The sequence below is a fragment of the Vidua macroura genome, chromosome 1 (assembly GCF_024509145.1).
Source record: "Vidua macroura isolate BioBank_ID:100142 chromosome 1, ASM2450914v1, whole genome shotgun sequence".
Lineage (NCBI taxonomy): Eukaryota > Metazoa > Chordata > Aves > Passeriformes > Viduidae > Vidua > Vidua macroura.
The window spans coordinates 125,758,996-125,775,189 of record NC_071571.1 but is presented as its reverse complement, the minus strand read 5'-3'; the positions used below and the strand labels follow the sequence as shown (position 1 = coordinate 125,775,189).

The 16,194-nt window shown below is 44.2% G+C and overlaps 1 protein-coding gene across 2 annotated transcripts in view; it reads left to right on the top strand.

Moving 5' to 3' along the window:
- Window positions 1-302: 302 nt before the first annotated feature.
- Window positions 303-16,194, top strand: part of PAG1 (phosphoprotein membrane anchor with glycosphingolipid microdomains 1) — a 104,079-nt gene continuing 88,187 nt past the window's right edge. For both annotated transcript variants that reach the window (XM_053988274.1, XM_053988257.1), the window contains exon 1: window positions 303-440. The gene's annotated coding sequence lies outside the window, so the exon portion shown is untranslated. The remainder of the gene's footprint in view (window positions 441-16,194) is intronic.

The window sequence follows — 16,194 nt, the reverse complement described above, 5'->3', positions numbered from 1 at the left end:
CAAGGCGCTGCAGCGGAGCAAGGCGCTGCGGCGGCAGCCGTGCCCCCGCAGCCTCCGCAGGGGCGCGCCGCGCCGCGCTGCGCTGCGCTCGCTGCCGGCCCGCGGCGCCGCCGCCGCATCCACGGCTCGGCTGCCGGCTGCCGGCGCGGGGACATGCGCAGTGCCCGCGCCCCGCTCCGCGGCCGCGCTCCGGCCCCTCCGCCACCTCCCCCGACCCTCCCGCCGGGCGGAGGAGGGGGAGGGAGAGAGAGGGAGGAGGAGGAGGAGGAGGCGGGTAGGGAGAGAAAAGGAGAGGAGAGAAGAGAGACGAGAGACGCGCCGCAACTTGCTGCCTCTCCTCCCTCCTCTCCCTGGCCGCGCCGCTGCCCGGCCCCTGCGGGCTGCGCTCCGGGGGAGGCGGCATCCAGGGACGCACCGCTCCGCGGGGCCGGCGCCTCCCGGTGAGTTGGGGGCGGTGCGCGAAGTTGCCGTGCCTGTGTTTTGGGGGGTGCTGGTGCAGTCGCTGCGGGGGCCGGCGGCGGGGCCGCTGCGGGGCTGCCTGTGCCTGGCCGCGGTCCGCGCTGCGGGCAGGCGCGGCGCGCAGGCGGTGCTGCGGGCGGTAAGAGCGGCAGGAGCGGTCACAGGTGCAGAGCACGGCCCCGGCCGGGTCAGCCGTGCGGCTCTCCGCGGCGCGGGGTTACCGCGCCTCCCCGCTGCTGCCAGCCAGCCCCGTAACCCTATTTCCATTGAAATCCTATTACGCAGTGACAGGCTTCAGTTTGTTTCACTGTGGCATCTGCTCTTGGGCTTGGAAAGTCTTTAGGAGGACGGGGTCTCCGGGGCGAGCGGGGTCTGCTCCTCGAACAGAGCTGCAAGCGCAGCTTGCCCTAACGCGTCGTGTGCCGGGTGTGCTGCGCGGAGCTTTTGGCTCTCAGTGCTCCGGAGAGGGAAAGGAGAAACTGACCCACGGTCACGCCAGAAAGTTGTGCAGCTTGAGATGCGACGGACGCTAATGGGCCAATTAGCTAAATAAACAAACATAGTGATTTATAGGTGTCTGAACTATAGCGCTTTGAACGATAGAGCTCTTTAACCTTTCTTTCTAATCTATCCTTCAGAGATTTGGTTTTAAGGAGGGTAACATATCGTCTGTGGTGCTGAATACACGAATTGATTACATTTGTGAAAGGAACGGCCTTTGAAATAATACTAAGCCATTAAGCAATAAATGCAGAAAAAGAGTGAGACAGAGAAAGAGCAAAGAAAAAGTCTTGGCAGAAAATATTTCCCCCCTTCCTAGCAGCCTAGAAAGCCTAGCAGCTGTGCTTGATTAACTTTTATCCAGAGTTCTTATTTTATGAAATTAAACTTCAAAAAAACAAGCGTGCTGTGTGAAACCAGAGGCAAATCCTCCTTAGTCCTCTCAAAGTCTGTCTGTGTTGCAGATAAATGATGATTGGAGCAGCATCTGTTAAGAGAATTTGTAGAAGCAAACACTGCTAAAGATACCCAGTAGGTAAATGGAAGTACATTGTTATTGCACTTGTTTCTCTTAGGCAGTACAGAACAAGACATTTCAAATTCCAGGGGGTTTTATTTTACATCTTTAAAAATTTTTCAGGTGCGCAGCTTCATTATTGCAAAAGTGCCTCCCCTAATTGGAAAAGTGATTAATTCAGGTCTTAGCTTATTTAACAAAGGCCAACTTCTGCAGCCTGTGGGGCATCTCCTGTAAGGGGTGAGTGTCTTCTGCACTCGTTGAAATAGAAAATAGTACCGCATGTGTAACACCATGCAGGCCTGAAGTACTAGAGCAATTCTATATTTAACCAGCATTTCAACACAGATTTTTATTAACATAAAATCAATATTCAGGTCAGCAAATGGGATCTCCAACTTCCAAATGAGGACTTGATCTGGAGGCAACACGTTGCTCATATGAGTAAAGGTTGTGGGATATGACAGTCATCAAACTCACCCATCTTTTGTTTGGTTCCTTTTATGAGATGTCATTTAATGAGGAAAAGAAACTGGAAATCCATTGTGTTTTAAGACACAGTGCTCCTCATAAGCTTCATTGCCAGGCATTTGAAAGTGGCTTTAGATCATGCATTGTGTACAAATGACTACTACTAGATAACTTAAATTCTGAATTTATTCTACTATTAAAGTTATATTGATCAGAAAGTGGTGACTGGATTCCAAGTCCTAAACAAGGATGGTCCGAGAGTTAATTTATATTTTAGGGAGCACTGAGGAGTCCACAAGAAAAGCCATCAAATTTTCTTGTAGGACATGCAGTGGCATTTAGTTTAAGGAACCCTCTTTCCTGGGGCACTGGAAACTTCATTGACACATAAAGGAGTTAAATGAGTTTATCAGCTCATCGATGCCCATGGTGAAGTGCTGTAGAGTTCAATGGCTGGAACAGGACAGTTATTTTACTTCCAGTAAGGATGGGGCTAGAGAACTGAGGGGCCTTTTCAAAGTGGTTCCAAACCCATATAGTTTGTAACTGTAAAATATAATGCAAGAATAAGATGAATAGACCAAGAAGACTCAAAACCATGTGACAATTAAAACAATAAATCATTCAAATAACATTACCCAGGCCCCTACAGCAATGCCTCTGCTTCCAGGGTCTTGAGAATGGGGCAGGTTTCAGGCAGAGGATGCGAGGGTAGCTCAGCCCTGGAGCAGCAGTGGGGAGGGGCAGCTGTCCTGTAGTGTGGTGGTTGTGCTGGGGCTGGGAGGGAGCCCAGGCAGGGTGAAGGGGTGCAGAGGGCTGCCACTCACCCTTATCCCCAGGTTGCTAAGCTGAGATGGGGAGTGGCCCCCTCCCATGCTCGAGGGTTTGCTGAATGTATGTCAACTGCTGGCCCAGGCCCTGCATGCAGCCAGCAGGAGAGAGGTGCTGAATGAGGCCCAGGTTGCACAGCCTGCAGCTTGCAGGCAGGCTGCCCTGGCTGCTTGCTGCCCATCTCAGCATCCCAGGGATGCCATCAGTGCTGCTACTGCCTTATACTGTGTATAATAATGCCAAAAGAGTTCTGGTGAGGGAAGAAGCTCAAGTTTCTTCCATGGGAAAATGGTCCATTTGTAATTTTTCATATGATAAGATACTGCTTGCATGGAGTGAAACATGGAAAGGTGAGCAGTGTACACTCATTTGTGCAATACTGTGAGAAGTAAACTCTAAATTTTGAAATCACTATGCAGTCATGTGGGGTCATAGAGGACCTATGAAAGCTGCAACACAGATGAGGAAGCTGAATCCTGATTTGGCTGCCAATTTAGTGCAGATAGTTGAGATGTCCTTGGTTGCTGTTCCCCCATCTCCATCCTGGTACCCATCATGCTCTGAATTGCTGCGCTGTGCCAGAGGTTCTCCATCAGTCACTCCTTCCCCTGGTCCCTCACCTCCCAAAATCCCCATGTGCCATGCCAGCAGTGGTGCCCTGCTTGTGAACTGGGGTGAATGGCAGCCTGGAGGTGTTCAGTGACTCCTTCAAGGCCCCAAACTGCAAATCCCTCTGCAGTTTCATTCTGCTTCTCTTCTGTGGTGAAGCAGGTTTTTTTTGGCAACACTGTTCCCTCAGTTACCTGGGCAGGGGTGGGCAAGCTGCAGGTGGTGGGACCTCCAAAGCTTGCTCCTGAGAAGGTGCACCAAGTGCAGCTGTGAGGTGGATGACAAGTGACAGGAGGTGTGCCTTTGCTTCATGGATGTGATATAACCCAGTTTTAATTAAAGCAGCCACAGCAGATTATTAGGGTAGATAAATACTGCCTTGTTACGGCCCTCTTGGGTCGTATGTAAGCAGTATTCGTTTTAGAAAGGATGAATGAATAGTCAGTGTGAAGGATAAAGATCAGCATTGTTAATCACTCTGGAAGTCTTCCGTGGGAAAGTGTAAACTCATGAGGAAAGATAGTGCCCATAAATGTCATTTAAATATTTAAATAACTTGAGGATAAAATTTTGATAATAAAGGCATGCAAGTACCAAGTTATGTTTGGGTTCCTGTCAAAGATAACTGGGACTTGTACAGTTGACTTCGATCATTGATTGGCTGTGCTTCTACTTCGTACTTTGCTTACAGTAATGAAGAGCTCATCTTCAATGCCACCTGTGGGGAAAAAAAAAGACCTAATTTTTTCTTGTCAAAGTGCAGAGAAAAACTTAAGCAAACGTAGCCTCCTAAGTTTATAAAGATCTTGAGCTTCAGGAGGGGTTAACACTTCCCTTGTGGTGTTTGTGGGTAAGCAGTGTGCCAGATGCCTTTACTGGGGCTTGAGTCAGGGACACTGAACATCCAGCTGCAGTTTGCTGCTGTTGATAATCTGCAGGGTGAAAAGAATGACTCCAGGTGGGAAAGAGTGGGTTTCCACCCCCATTAATAAGAAGTAATTGTGCATCTACTGTTCCTTGATTTTGTAATTCTCACTAAAGTTTCTTTTGCCCTTTCATACCTCTCAGAGTGCCTTACAACTGTTGGGAAAAAAAAAAAAAAAAAGCCTGTGTGCTTTCATGTAAATGTGATGAGGATGAGCCTTTGAAAATATATCTAGCTGATGTTGATGAATAAACAAACTTGGCCAGGATAAATCTTTTCATCTAACTTCAAGAGCCACGCTGTAATGAAGTAAATATAGATGTACTTAATGGGCTTCTTTCATCCAAATATATAGCAAACCCTTTAAAGTAATGCAAACAAATCTAAAATGGATTTCTAAGTGGCTTTTTAGTTTTTGTTTTCTTAATATTGGAGCAGTTTAGTCTACCAAGGCTAGGCCAGGAGTGGAGTTTGCTGCTGGAGCTGTGCAGATGCTGAGGTGAATGCTGGCCTAAAGGGGAGAGGGCAGCAGGAATGTGAGACACCCAGCTCTTCTCCTGGGGTGTTGTGCAGTAAAGGCAGGAAGTGCTCATTCCATGTGTAGTTTAAAATGTATTATTTGATGAGTGTCTCCCCAGACATTTCCCTTTGGAAGGCAGCTTGCAGACCTGGCTCCAAGAGGACCTGCAGGGCCTGCTGTCTGTTCTCCCTTGGCTGTGCTCAGCCCAGGCTGCACCAAGAGCTCCCCAAGCTCAGGATGACTGGCTGCTTTCCTCTGGGGCCACCTGGGCATGGTGTGCCACTGCTTGTGGCCAGGTGCAAACCTGACTGCAGGGTTGTTCTGCAGGACACATCCTGGAGTGCCCCAGGTGGGGTCCTGGCTCAGAGTACCTGAGCTGGGTGTTAAAGGTGGCCTTGAGGCCATCAGGACCCCTGCCATAGACACAGTCAGTGAAGTGTGACTGCAGTGGTGGTGGTGACTTTGCAGCATCCTGTTGGTTAGAAGCTGTGGGAAACTTGAGTTCAAAGCACAGTTCTTCAGATCTGGGCATTCACTGCGTGCCAGTGGATTGGGTTTCATTTCAAGTCTTGCAGGATGACTGTTTTCAATGATAGCAGTTGTAAACAGATTAATGACTTTTTGTGCAAAAGCATGTCTTGTACATAAAACTGTTTGGTTTCATTGCCCTTGATTGTAAAGAGTGTGTAACGTTTGCCTTTCCCATGTCATGGAAAGAGTTTTCAGATCTCTTTAAAAAGCACAGTTGTAAAACAATTTTACTTTTAAAAGCAAGTCTTTGTTTCAAAAAAGATAAACCTTGCTCTGGAGAAAAAGACCTTTGCTTGGTCGTACCTTTTCTTAATAAGAAAACTTCAATCCATTTAATCCCATTGTGGAATAAAATCCCATTCACAGCTGGGCAATATTAGAATTTGAGTATTAGACTATTTAGACAACTGCATCAGCATGATTATAGAAATTCTCCAGGATGAGATTTTTCTTTGCTGAGGTCTTGATGAATGGGAAATACTGTAAAGAATGATTTCTATGACTCTTAGAGGACTTTTGTGAAAGAGATTTAAATCTAGGAGACCATTGTACTTTGAAAAATGTAATGGTGATTTACTAATGTCCAGACAGAACTGACTGTTCGACACCTCGAATGATCAGACCAGTCCAGTTTAGCTCACATCTGGTTGTGTTGGGCTGTGTATACAGAAGTGAAATGTATTAAAAACTGCTCAGTTTCGGATGTGTTCATCTGGGGATTTGCTCATAAATAATTGATAACCCTCTGAAACAAAATCTCTTCATTACTCTGTGGATTGCTCACCTCTTCCCTCCCGCGCTCATTGTTCTCGCAGGCGGGGGAAGAAGGAGGCGCTGCTTTAATGAAGGTGCACGTCAGCCTCTGCTGCTCCTTCCAAAGGTCATCCAGCTGAACAGTGGCAGTGAAATGCTTGACAAAGATCAACATTTTATGGAGATATGTGGCATTCCAGTGTTTTAGAGGAACCACTAAGCTGCTGTATTTAAGACTCTGCATCCTAGCATAGTAGCAGTGTGTACATTGAATTACTAAGTCAATGAAATGTTTGCATCTAGTGTGCTGCAGGACAGGGCGTCAAATTAAGGGTTGTTTTCTATGCAGTACCAGTTCTAGCTTAATATTTGGGATTGATCTTTCATGATTTTACTGCTAAGGATACCATTAAGTGTCCTTGCTCAGACTGTTTGCTGCAGATGGGACAAGTCTTGGTGAGCAGTGCTTTCTCACTGGAGCCAGAGTGAGTTCCTGTTCACCAGACATTGATGCACAGTGATGAATTTCCTTTTCTGCAAAAAAAAGAACCATTCTGTGTCCACTGACCTAAAGACTGAGTTGATCTAACAAAATCTTGTTTTAATGGAAAAAGTGTCTTAATGTAAGTTCACTTCATCTTTTTGATGACTTGATTGCTTCAGAGTTATTAACCAGATTCTGTAAGTCTTTAAAGGTGCTAATCCTTGCTTGCATTTAATAGCCCTAACTATTGCTAATGTACAGGAAATTATCAAATCACATAATCGAGAGAGAACCCTAACAAATCTTAAAGCCATTTTAATGTGAGGTTTCAGATATTACTTTTTTTAATTGAAAGGTGAATGCTATAAAGGCTTTGTTAGACTACTGTTTCTAGATGACAGCACTATGTCTATGGACTAACTGGAAATCCTAGGGTGCTGATCCCAGCTTTCAGCTTCAGGATTCATAGCTCAAACTCTTTGTTTTTCACTTGGCAGAAGCATGCATCTGTGGTGGTGTCTGGATTTATGTCTTCCAAAGAAATATTGGATCAATCAAAGAAAATTAAAATGATTTTCTGAAATGGTAATCACATTCTGGCTGGTACTGGAAAGAACAGAGCCTTTGCTCCTTCTCTAAACCACAAGATTAAGCTTGCTTATAAAGGATTAAGAGAGCTCTCTTCTGTTAATTCGTAGTGGTGTAGTCGAAGTGCTCGATTCTACATCAGTGGAAAATCCATTATCAATCAATGGGAGTTTTGCAGCTGAAGCCAAAGGGATTAGAGGCTCATCGTTCAGAAGTGACTGAAGGGGAGAAAGCCCTGGATATGCTTGTTGCCACACAGCTGTGAGCCACCACTGGGGTGTGCCCACAAAAAACGGCAAAGTGTTCAGTGCCTCAGGTGGGCGATTTCCAGGGACTGTGAAGGGGCTGGTGCCACGGGGCAGGGCTGCAGAGGAAGCTTCCCTGGGGTGCTGCCGATAGTGGGCTGTTCCTCACATCCCAGCAAGGTGGTTTCCAATTGGAAAAGGCAGAGAAGGGTAACCTGAAGCCTTCTTCTAGGGCTCGTGCTGTGGTTGGGGGAGAGTTCATGAGGGTGTCAGTGACAGTAGGAGTTAAGAGCCATGGAAAAGGGGTTCAGCTTTGGGCATAAGGGATGCAGAGGAGCACTGGTGCCTACACCACGCTCTGACACCTGCCACTGCTCAGGCTGCCACGCAGGCGTGCTGGTTTAGGAGACTGGAATGTGAGGGAGACAGGAAGACATAGCTTAAGAGGTTACTAAAGAATTTGCTACTGATGGTGTTGTGGGTGATTTCCTGACAAACTGCATGTCTCCAGAAGTTTCTTCCTTCAATGAATTACTTTTCCTTCTAGCAGAGTGCATAGACCAACATTCAGACTGTTAGAGCCTGCAAACTAGAGCACCTGTGGTCGCAAACTTACTTCAGTTTGTAATACTCACCAAGCACATTCCAAAATATAGTTTAACTTTCTTTTGAAATGCTGTCAGAGAGCTTAGCTTAAAACCAGCTCTGATCCCAAGCCTAGCTGTGTGGAAAAGCACAGTCTCCATGGCCTCTACTGCAACATTTGGTAGTTACTTTTCCACAAATGGAAGCTAATGCTTTAAAAAAAAAGCTATTCAGAGTAAAAATTACAGAGAAAAAAATTAGTTTTTACACCAACTTGGTAAATGTACGTGTATTGTTTTGATCTATTATAATAGGCAAGGTTGTGTCATTTAGTTTGGCAGTTACAGAGATTAAATTAGTTTTCCTTTACTCTTGTTAAATGCAAAATAATTGAACGCACGGCATGGAAGGTTGGGGCTCTCATGTTTGTAGCTTCATCATTTATTAATCTAACACATTAAATGAGAGGCTTTATAGATTTGCTTGCCTAAGGAAAAAGAAGAAGAAAATACAGAAAGGCCAAGTGGATGTGTATGTATTCTGTCTCACACTTTGATGTGCTGTCAAATATTGCCTGATTTTTAGTACACTTTGTAAGAAAGGACAGTTTTGCCCCCAGAAGGGTAAATTGCAACCTCATGTTTAAATAACCTGAATAAGCTCATATTTGTGTAGGCAAAGTCACTTGTGCAGTTCCCTAAACATTCTACATATAGGACTGTAATGTTGTAATCAGACCAGCAAAATAAACTACAAATGAGAACCCTGTAAAAAGGTATATTTTGAACTGTCTTGGCCATCTTAATTGGCTCCCCTAGTTATAGGAGGGGCTGTCCCTTCCCCTAGCTCAGCCTTTTCAGGTGATGGTGTTGGCAGCAGTGCAATAACAGCTCTGTGGGGGCAGATGTGCTCTTCTTTCCTGCCTTCTTGTAGCTGGAGGGGATTTGAAAATTGGTTATTTCTCCCTGTCTCTGCAGCTCCAAGTAGCCCTGACACTGCCAGCCATGGATTAGTGAAATAAATCCCTCATGTTTATACTGAAGTGGAAAGCATAAAGAGCATTTCCTGCCTTTTTTCCCCCTTTTTAATGTGTCATTTGCTGGCTGGCACAGTGACCTCCATTTCGTGACTTGTGAAGTGACTTGTCACAGAGCTTTTCTCTGCGGGTTAATTAATCACTCAAGGGAGCAGCAGTATGTGACATTATGCATGTGGACCTGAGGTAAACAGCTATCTATGGACCACCTATACTGAATGTGTACTTCACATATTATCTGTTAATGCACTTTGATTTTTCTAATATGATTTTCTTTCCCTTCTGTTTTATCTGTTTTCTTGACTACGTCCCTGGTAATCAAAAGGGATGCAAATATCTAGTCATCTTTTGTTGTTTATCAGTATAACTGAATTTGGAAGAAAATATTCCTGGCAATTTAGCACATGAAATTTGCCGGTTCATTGAGAAATGGTTTTATGCTAGTAATGTAGAGGTACAACAGTTTGGTTTTCCAGGGTATCTTGGACAGTTTATCAAGTCTTTTAAATTGTTCCAGTCAATTATATTGACTGAAGTGCAAGAAAGAATTTCTTTTTTTCAATTCTTGAAGATTCAATTTCATACTCTTGATTTACATGTTGGTATCAATTGTATATTGTAATTTGTGTGAGTGAACTCTGAAGCTCTTACTCACTTGTGACTCCATCTTTAATTTTGCTTGACAAGTCCATCTCATTCCTAGAAATCTAATATACCAGGAATTGATTAGCATTAACAGTCAGATGAGTGACAGGGGAGGAGGTGATATCTGGGTCTGCTGTGGGGCCTGACCAGTTATGCTGATTTAATGGATTCTGGTTTCCAGGTGATCCTGTTATTCTCCTCAACAGGTTTGGCTAAAACCACCCCTGAAGAAGAGCTGGGGAAAGCAAACTAGAAGCAGAGGATTGGTTTCCCACCAAAACAGGAAGGCATTATTATGAGGCATAATTAGCTATATTATTTACTTGTCAAAGCAGGCAGGCAGCAAATAACCCAGCATTTCTGTGTTTCATGTTTACTCAGCACTCAGGCATAGTTGTGTACGACTCAGGCATAGTGTACGAGTAACATGGTGCTGTTGGTTCTCAACAGACACATCAACAGCTGGTCTGGGAAGAGAAGCCCAGTCTGTGAAATGGGTGATGGAACTTCCAAACTCCTGTAGGGATGGCCCCAGGAGCTGGTTGTAGCTACCCTGAGACATCAAAGCCCTGGAGGTTTGGACCTCAGGTTGGCAATCTGGGAACCTGGAAATCCTTGGTTGGTTTTTTTGTCACTTTTTGCTTCTCCCAGCTGTGGAAATTACTGAAATATTAGTTCTTGGACAGTGGTGAAATTAGCACAAGTTGTTAGTTTTAATCGCCAGTAAATGTTTTATTCAAGAAACACAGTAAACAAGAAAACTTGTTTACCTTTGGTTTTCTAAGCTAGGCAGAAATTATACATTGCAGTGGTGTGATTCCCTGAGAAGCAGAATTTCAAAGTCTTGGCAGTTTCCATGTTCGAGCCAGCATGATACGTGCCTTGCTCCACACAGCAGTTGTATTTCCTATATGAAGTATTAGCTTGTGTAATTAATTACATTGGTGCTTAAAAACAAGCAACCACTTTAAACAGCAAAGGCTTTCTTTCATTGGATTCTAGAGAAATGAGGAAAAACCCAAGCAACCAAAAAAAAAAAAAAAAAAAAAAAAAATCCAAACCTCCAAAACCAAACAAAAAAGTGCACACAGAAAACCCTTGGGAATTTCTGGGCTTTAGCTATCTGTCCATAGGCAATAGGAAATTGATTTTATGAGGTATAACTCTAATGTTTTAGTGTTCATAATTTAATAAAAATTATGCTCCCTGCAGTTCATCAGCAGCTGGCACTTGAAAAGACTGAATTCAATAAAAAATAAGTGTGAAGATTGCTGTGGGTAAATGATCAGGACAAGAGCTGTGAGATTGATACCTTTTAAACACCTGGCTACCTGGTTTTATTAACACTCCAGTACCTGTGGTGCATGTCTGCGCCAGCCTGGTTGCGTGCAGATAAAAGCAAGCTCTTGCAAAAAAATTACTGCTGCTAAGCCAGTTGTATGGTAAAGAGCGAGGTTTTGGTGTCAGGGAGAAGAGCAGTGCTGCTTTCTCTTCCTTCCTGTATCTGATGTTTCAGTTTAGCAGAAGAGGAGTGCTGGGGCTGAAACTTAAATTGGCATTGTCTCATCCTCCTGCCTGATCTTCTCCAAAGGACATCTGTCCCTCAGCCCCGTGCTGGTGTTTGCTACAGGAAAGGGTTAACTTCCAAAAGCATGGTCTGGCAATTCAGTGCCTCTGGAGCTTTAAATGAGGAGATGCTGATACAGTGCAGACTGTAGAGTGGGCCCTGCTGGGGCATACAGCCAACATGGGACCAAGCATCACAGGACATTTACGTGCTGAGCAGAGTCTGGCTTCTTGCTATGGTTGGCCCAGCTGAGCAGTGCTGCGTCCAGGGCATGCCACCTTCTGCTCTGCTGCAGGGAGAGAGGAGCTAGGGGTTATCCCACATCCAGAGCTGAGCTGCTGAGTGGTAGGTGCTGGGAGCAGGGGAAGTGCTGAGTCCTTCCCATGCGGAGGAACACCCCCAGGCACCAGTATGTGCAGGGGCATGACCATTTGGAAGGCAGAAAAGGTGCAGGGGTTCTGGTGGACATCAAGTAGAACATGAGCCAGCAAATGAGCCCTTGTGGCAAAGAAGATAAAGCGTGTCCTGGGCTGCATTAGACAAAATCTTGACAGCTAGCAGAGGGAGGTGATCCTGCCCCTTTTCTAGGCACTTGTGAGGCCACACCAATTCTGAGATCCCCAGTACTGAAGAGAAATGGACATATTGGAGCTGTGCTGGATGGGTGGTAGGGACTACCTCTATACCTCCTTTGCAGACAGAGGTTTTTAAGAGAGCCTGTTCTAAAATAACAGTTCTCTTGTTTGTCTTTTTTTTTTTTTAATTGAAAAATGTTCTCCATTCTCACTGAAAAAAAAAGGATAGCAATACACTTCTCAGTTTGCTCCTGCTTCTTCACCTTTTGTTTTTAAAATATAAAATCTTTTACATGTTCCCTGATTGTAAAGCAGAGGTGCAGTATCTGCTGTCTCCTGTTCCTGCAGATGTGTGCAAAAAAGCAGTTACTTGTCACTGTTTTGAATATGCAGGGGAAAAATAAGGGAAAATCTCATTCTTTGCAGAGACTTGAGCCTGTAAATGTTGGACAGATAATGCTTATTGTGCAAACCCCTTGTCTTGCTTTTTTTGAAGTATATCCTTTCCTTTAAAGCCTGTTGCTTACTAACTCTATTTTCAAGTGAACTGCAGTTGGCATCATGTCCTGTGGGCCTCCACAGCATAGCAGATGAGGTGCTGAGCTTAGCTGTCATACTAACACGCCTTTAGCAGTATCATACCCAAGACTCAAGGCAGGAGACTTTTGTCAACACAAGCCTACAGGCAGGGCTTTTGGAAACCACAATGGTTAGGTGTGCCACTGCTTGTTCTCTCCTCCTGGTGATTTAACACCCATGGAAATGAACCCCACCAAAATATGCTGCTTTTGATGCACGTGGGAGGAGTGGAGCTGTTACCAGTGACCTCAGCCTCCTCTCCTTGCCTTGCAAGCTGATTCAGGCATAGCTTTAATCTTTGTCAACAGGATAGCAACTGTAGTGTTACCCTTTGACTGTTGATGTTCAAATTGTCTTTATCTCCTGATTCTCTGTTTGAAAAACTAGGATTGAGGTATTTTACATATAAATGTACTTTGTATTCATGGTTTTTAAAATTTGCTGAGATCCTGATCTTAGACATACGGGTGCTGCCTTCTCAGTGTAAATATTATTGCTCTAGTGCAATCCTTGGAGACTGTGGTAGGTTTTCCAGGTCAGGGATAGTTTTTTGAGGCAAAAGAGGAGCAGTCTTATGATAAGTTGTGTGGTTCTCCCAAAGGAGAAGGAGCCTTACTGTTTTAGGATAGTGTGAAATCCAAGCCTTTACATGTCTTCCTCAATTAAAGGCATTCACCAGAGCTTATGTACTATTTAAGGTTTGAATATACTTGCTATAGCAAAGACTTCAAAAGAGACACAGCTGCATGTGTGACAGAGTGGCTGAGATCTCAGTGAGCTGCAAAATGGATGACAACTTCTTCTTTTTACATCTGACCTAGGAAGTGGATATAGACTTAGGTAGGAACAAGCTTAGTCAAGAGAAATATCCCTTCCTCCAGAAAAGAGATTTTTTTCTTTGGCTTTGGTACCTACCTATATGACAATATAGGAAGAAAAATGCTTGGGAGGTGTTCATATGGTATTTTGGTTGATTTAAAAATACTTAGGAATGTTCAGAAACAGACTTTTTGGTTAACAACAAGGTTGCAAATGTTAACAGGCATAAGTGTACATGAGCAATAGCTACTGAGTTGATTTCCATGATAGCTGAAAATGTAGATTTCATGTTACTTTTTAATTTGCATTTTATGCCCTATGATGGCTTTAGGGGGATTATACATATGAACCCGTGGTGCAGAGAGGTAACTGCATGGATGAAGTGACACTTGGTCACTAAAGAGCTGCATTTGCTCTTTATTATACAAGAAGTACATTTATTTTTAATTTTGGTCATGTAAAAATGCTGCAGTCCTAAAGCTGAGAAGAAATATTTTGGTATTTCTGGTTTTTTATTGCAACTAATTGATACAAATAAGACATGCTAATATCTGTAGCTAGTAAGAAAATAAATTGGGTTTTTTTCTGTTGTATATTTTATTTGCCTTATGTGGCTGCACATGTGACACAAGCAGTGAACTCAAGAATAACACTACTGTTGCATTTAGGCAAACCTGTAATACAAAGAAAAAGACTTTGAAGAGTTTCAGAAAAATTCTGAATTAGTGTGTAAAATGTATCTTTTAACTTCAAGGGCTTTTTATACAGTGAAGTACTTGTCACACACACTAGTAACAGCAGATCAGTTGAAACCAGGAGAAAGTCAGAAGAGAGAAAATTAGTATCCTCAGGCTCAGGATGGGGAGCTGCTTAAACACATTGTAAAAGTCACTTAAGGCATGTGTATATAAGCAAGCAGAGACAGTGGTCTGCTGAAAACACAAATGTTAGGAGTTACTCAGACCACAGAAATATCCTCAAGCAGATGGGTATCTGCCCCTAATGATTCCAACAAAAAAAACCCCAGCCAGACTGCGCTGAATTGGATGCAAGCTGAGCATGAAGAACTGAAAAAGACTTTGAAGAGTAAAGAGTTTGCAACATAAAAGAAAATTATCAACTGTGTATATATCTATGAAAAGGTTGATACCTGTAAGAGCACTGGAAGGCATGCAGGGTCACCAGGCAGGACGTCAGAAAAAATAACTCAGTTGAATTGGTCATTGCAGGTGCAATTTGGGCAGGTGTTGTGTAGGGTAACAAAGATGAGAAGGTGTCAAACTGCGGAGGTGTCACAACAGAAATGCTGAAGAAAGCTGGAGAGTTGAAAATTGAATAGAGAAGTGTGACCATGTGTTGTACAGAGCAAGGCCAATGCTCTGAAGAGGCATCACTGCTGGCAGAAAGCACACCACCAGTGTGGATGCTGCAGCTGCGATTTATGAATATGAGGAATGGATTTCATTTTAAAAACCCTGAAATATTTGATGGAAATTAGGTGGTGATTTTGAACAGGCTGGCAGTGACAGTCCTGGGAGGCTATGGGTAACCAGGTGGACAATTCCTTTCCTCAGCCCACCCTAGCTCCTTCCTTTTGACTTCTGATGCTTCCCTTCCAGGTAGGTAAGCACAGCAGCCCTGCTGCCTTCTGTTCTTGTTGTCCTGCCTGCAAGCTCCTAATTAACTCCACACTCTTAAGTCCATCCTCCCCCAAACCTAGCTCATTCTTGATAAGATATTCATCTTCAGTTTCACTGTGATTTGTGGAAGTGGAGAAAAATTATGTGAAAAATAGGTGCTTGGCCTTCTGGATATTTCATGAGAAGGCTGTATTATTTGTAAATAATTTATGACTTTGAAGCCACACACTTTCTCCCCAGGTTATATGTCCTGTATAACTGAACTGTATGATTTACCTTAAATTGCTTCTCTGCCATGCATCCTGAATCTCTGTACCGTGCTGTTTCTCCTCTCCTGTACAGCCTTCACCAGTGGATGAGAAATTTGCATAAAGTGATTTCTTCATGTAAATGTGATCAGGCTGCAGCTTCAGCATCTTCTTGTAATGGATGTACCAATCCCCTTGAATTGGGCTAGTGTCTATCTTGGTAATTTAATCTATTTGTGTGTTGCTATAGTTTTGGGAATTGCATGTACTGACACACTTTTGCTGCAGCCCTCATAGCCTTTCCTGATCATGAGGCTTCTTTGCCAAAAACAGGAAGCAAGCATTGGGATGGGGGTTGGTCATGCTGCAGCTCGGGCAGGGGCTGGGACAAGAGCTGGGGATCTCCCTGGGGACACCCTGGTTATCTGTCCTGGTCCTGAGCCAGGAAGCTGCCCTGCCCTGCCCTGTGGGGACAACCTGCCCAGGGCCCGGACAAGCAGTGTAATTGGAATGGTGCATAAGCCAGAGAGATAAGGAGCTCTGCTGCCTTGGTCAGTGTCATTCAGGCTATGACATGGGGCTTGATGCAGCCTCTGAGGTGCCAGACTCTGTGAAGCCTCTGCCTGAGAATAAAACAACCAAAGAATCTCACAGATTTTTCCTGCAGTCCTCTGCTCCCCGTGCAGACTGACCCCCATTTGTTTTATCATTTTTACCCCTAATCACTGATTTTGGCTGACTCTCTTTATTCATGGTCTCATGGTCTTGTTTCCCGTGCCTCACTTTCCTTGCTTTGATTCCCTTCTGTTCTTCCAGCTTCTTTTGCACCAACCTTGTCCCAGCTTCTGTACTCTTCCTGGCATCTCCTCCTTCCCCTTTACCTGAAGCATGAATAACTGGGATAATGAGACAGAGGGCAACTTCCCCAATTACTTTGTATATGTATGCATATGTATGGCCTCACCCACTGCCTTGTCTCTCATCCTTCTGTCCCTTTCTACAGCAGTCTCTTGAGGATGGGATTATCTTTGAGTGTGTATTTAGCATATTTTCGCTGCCACAGTGT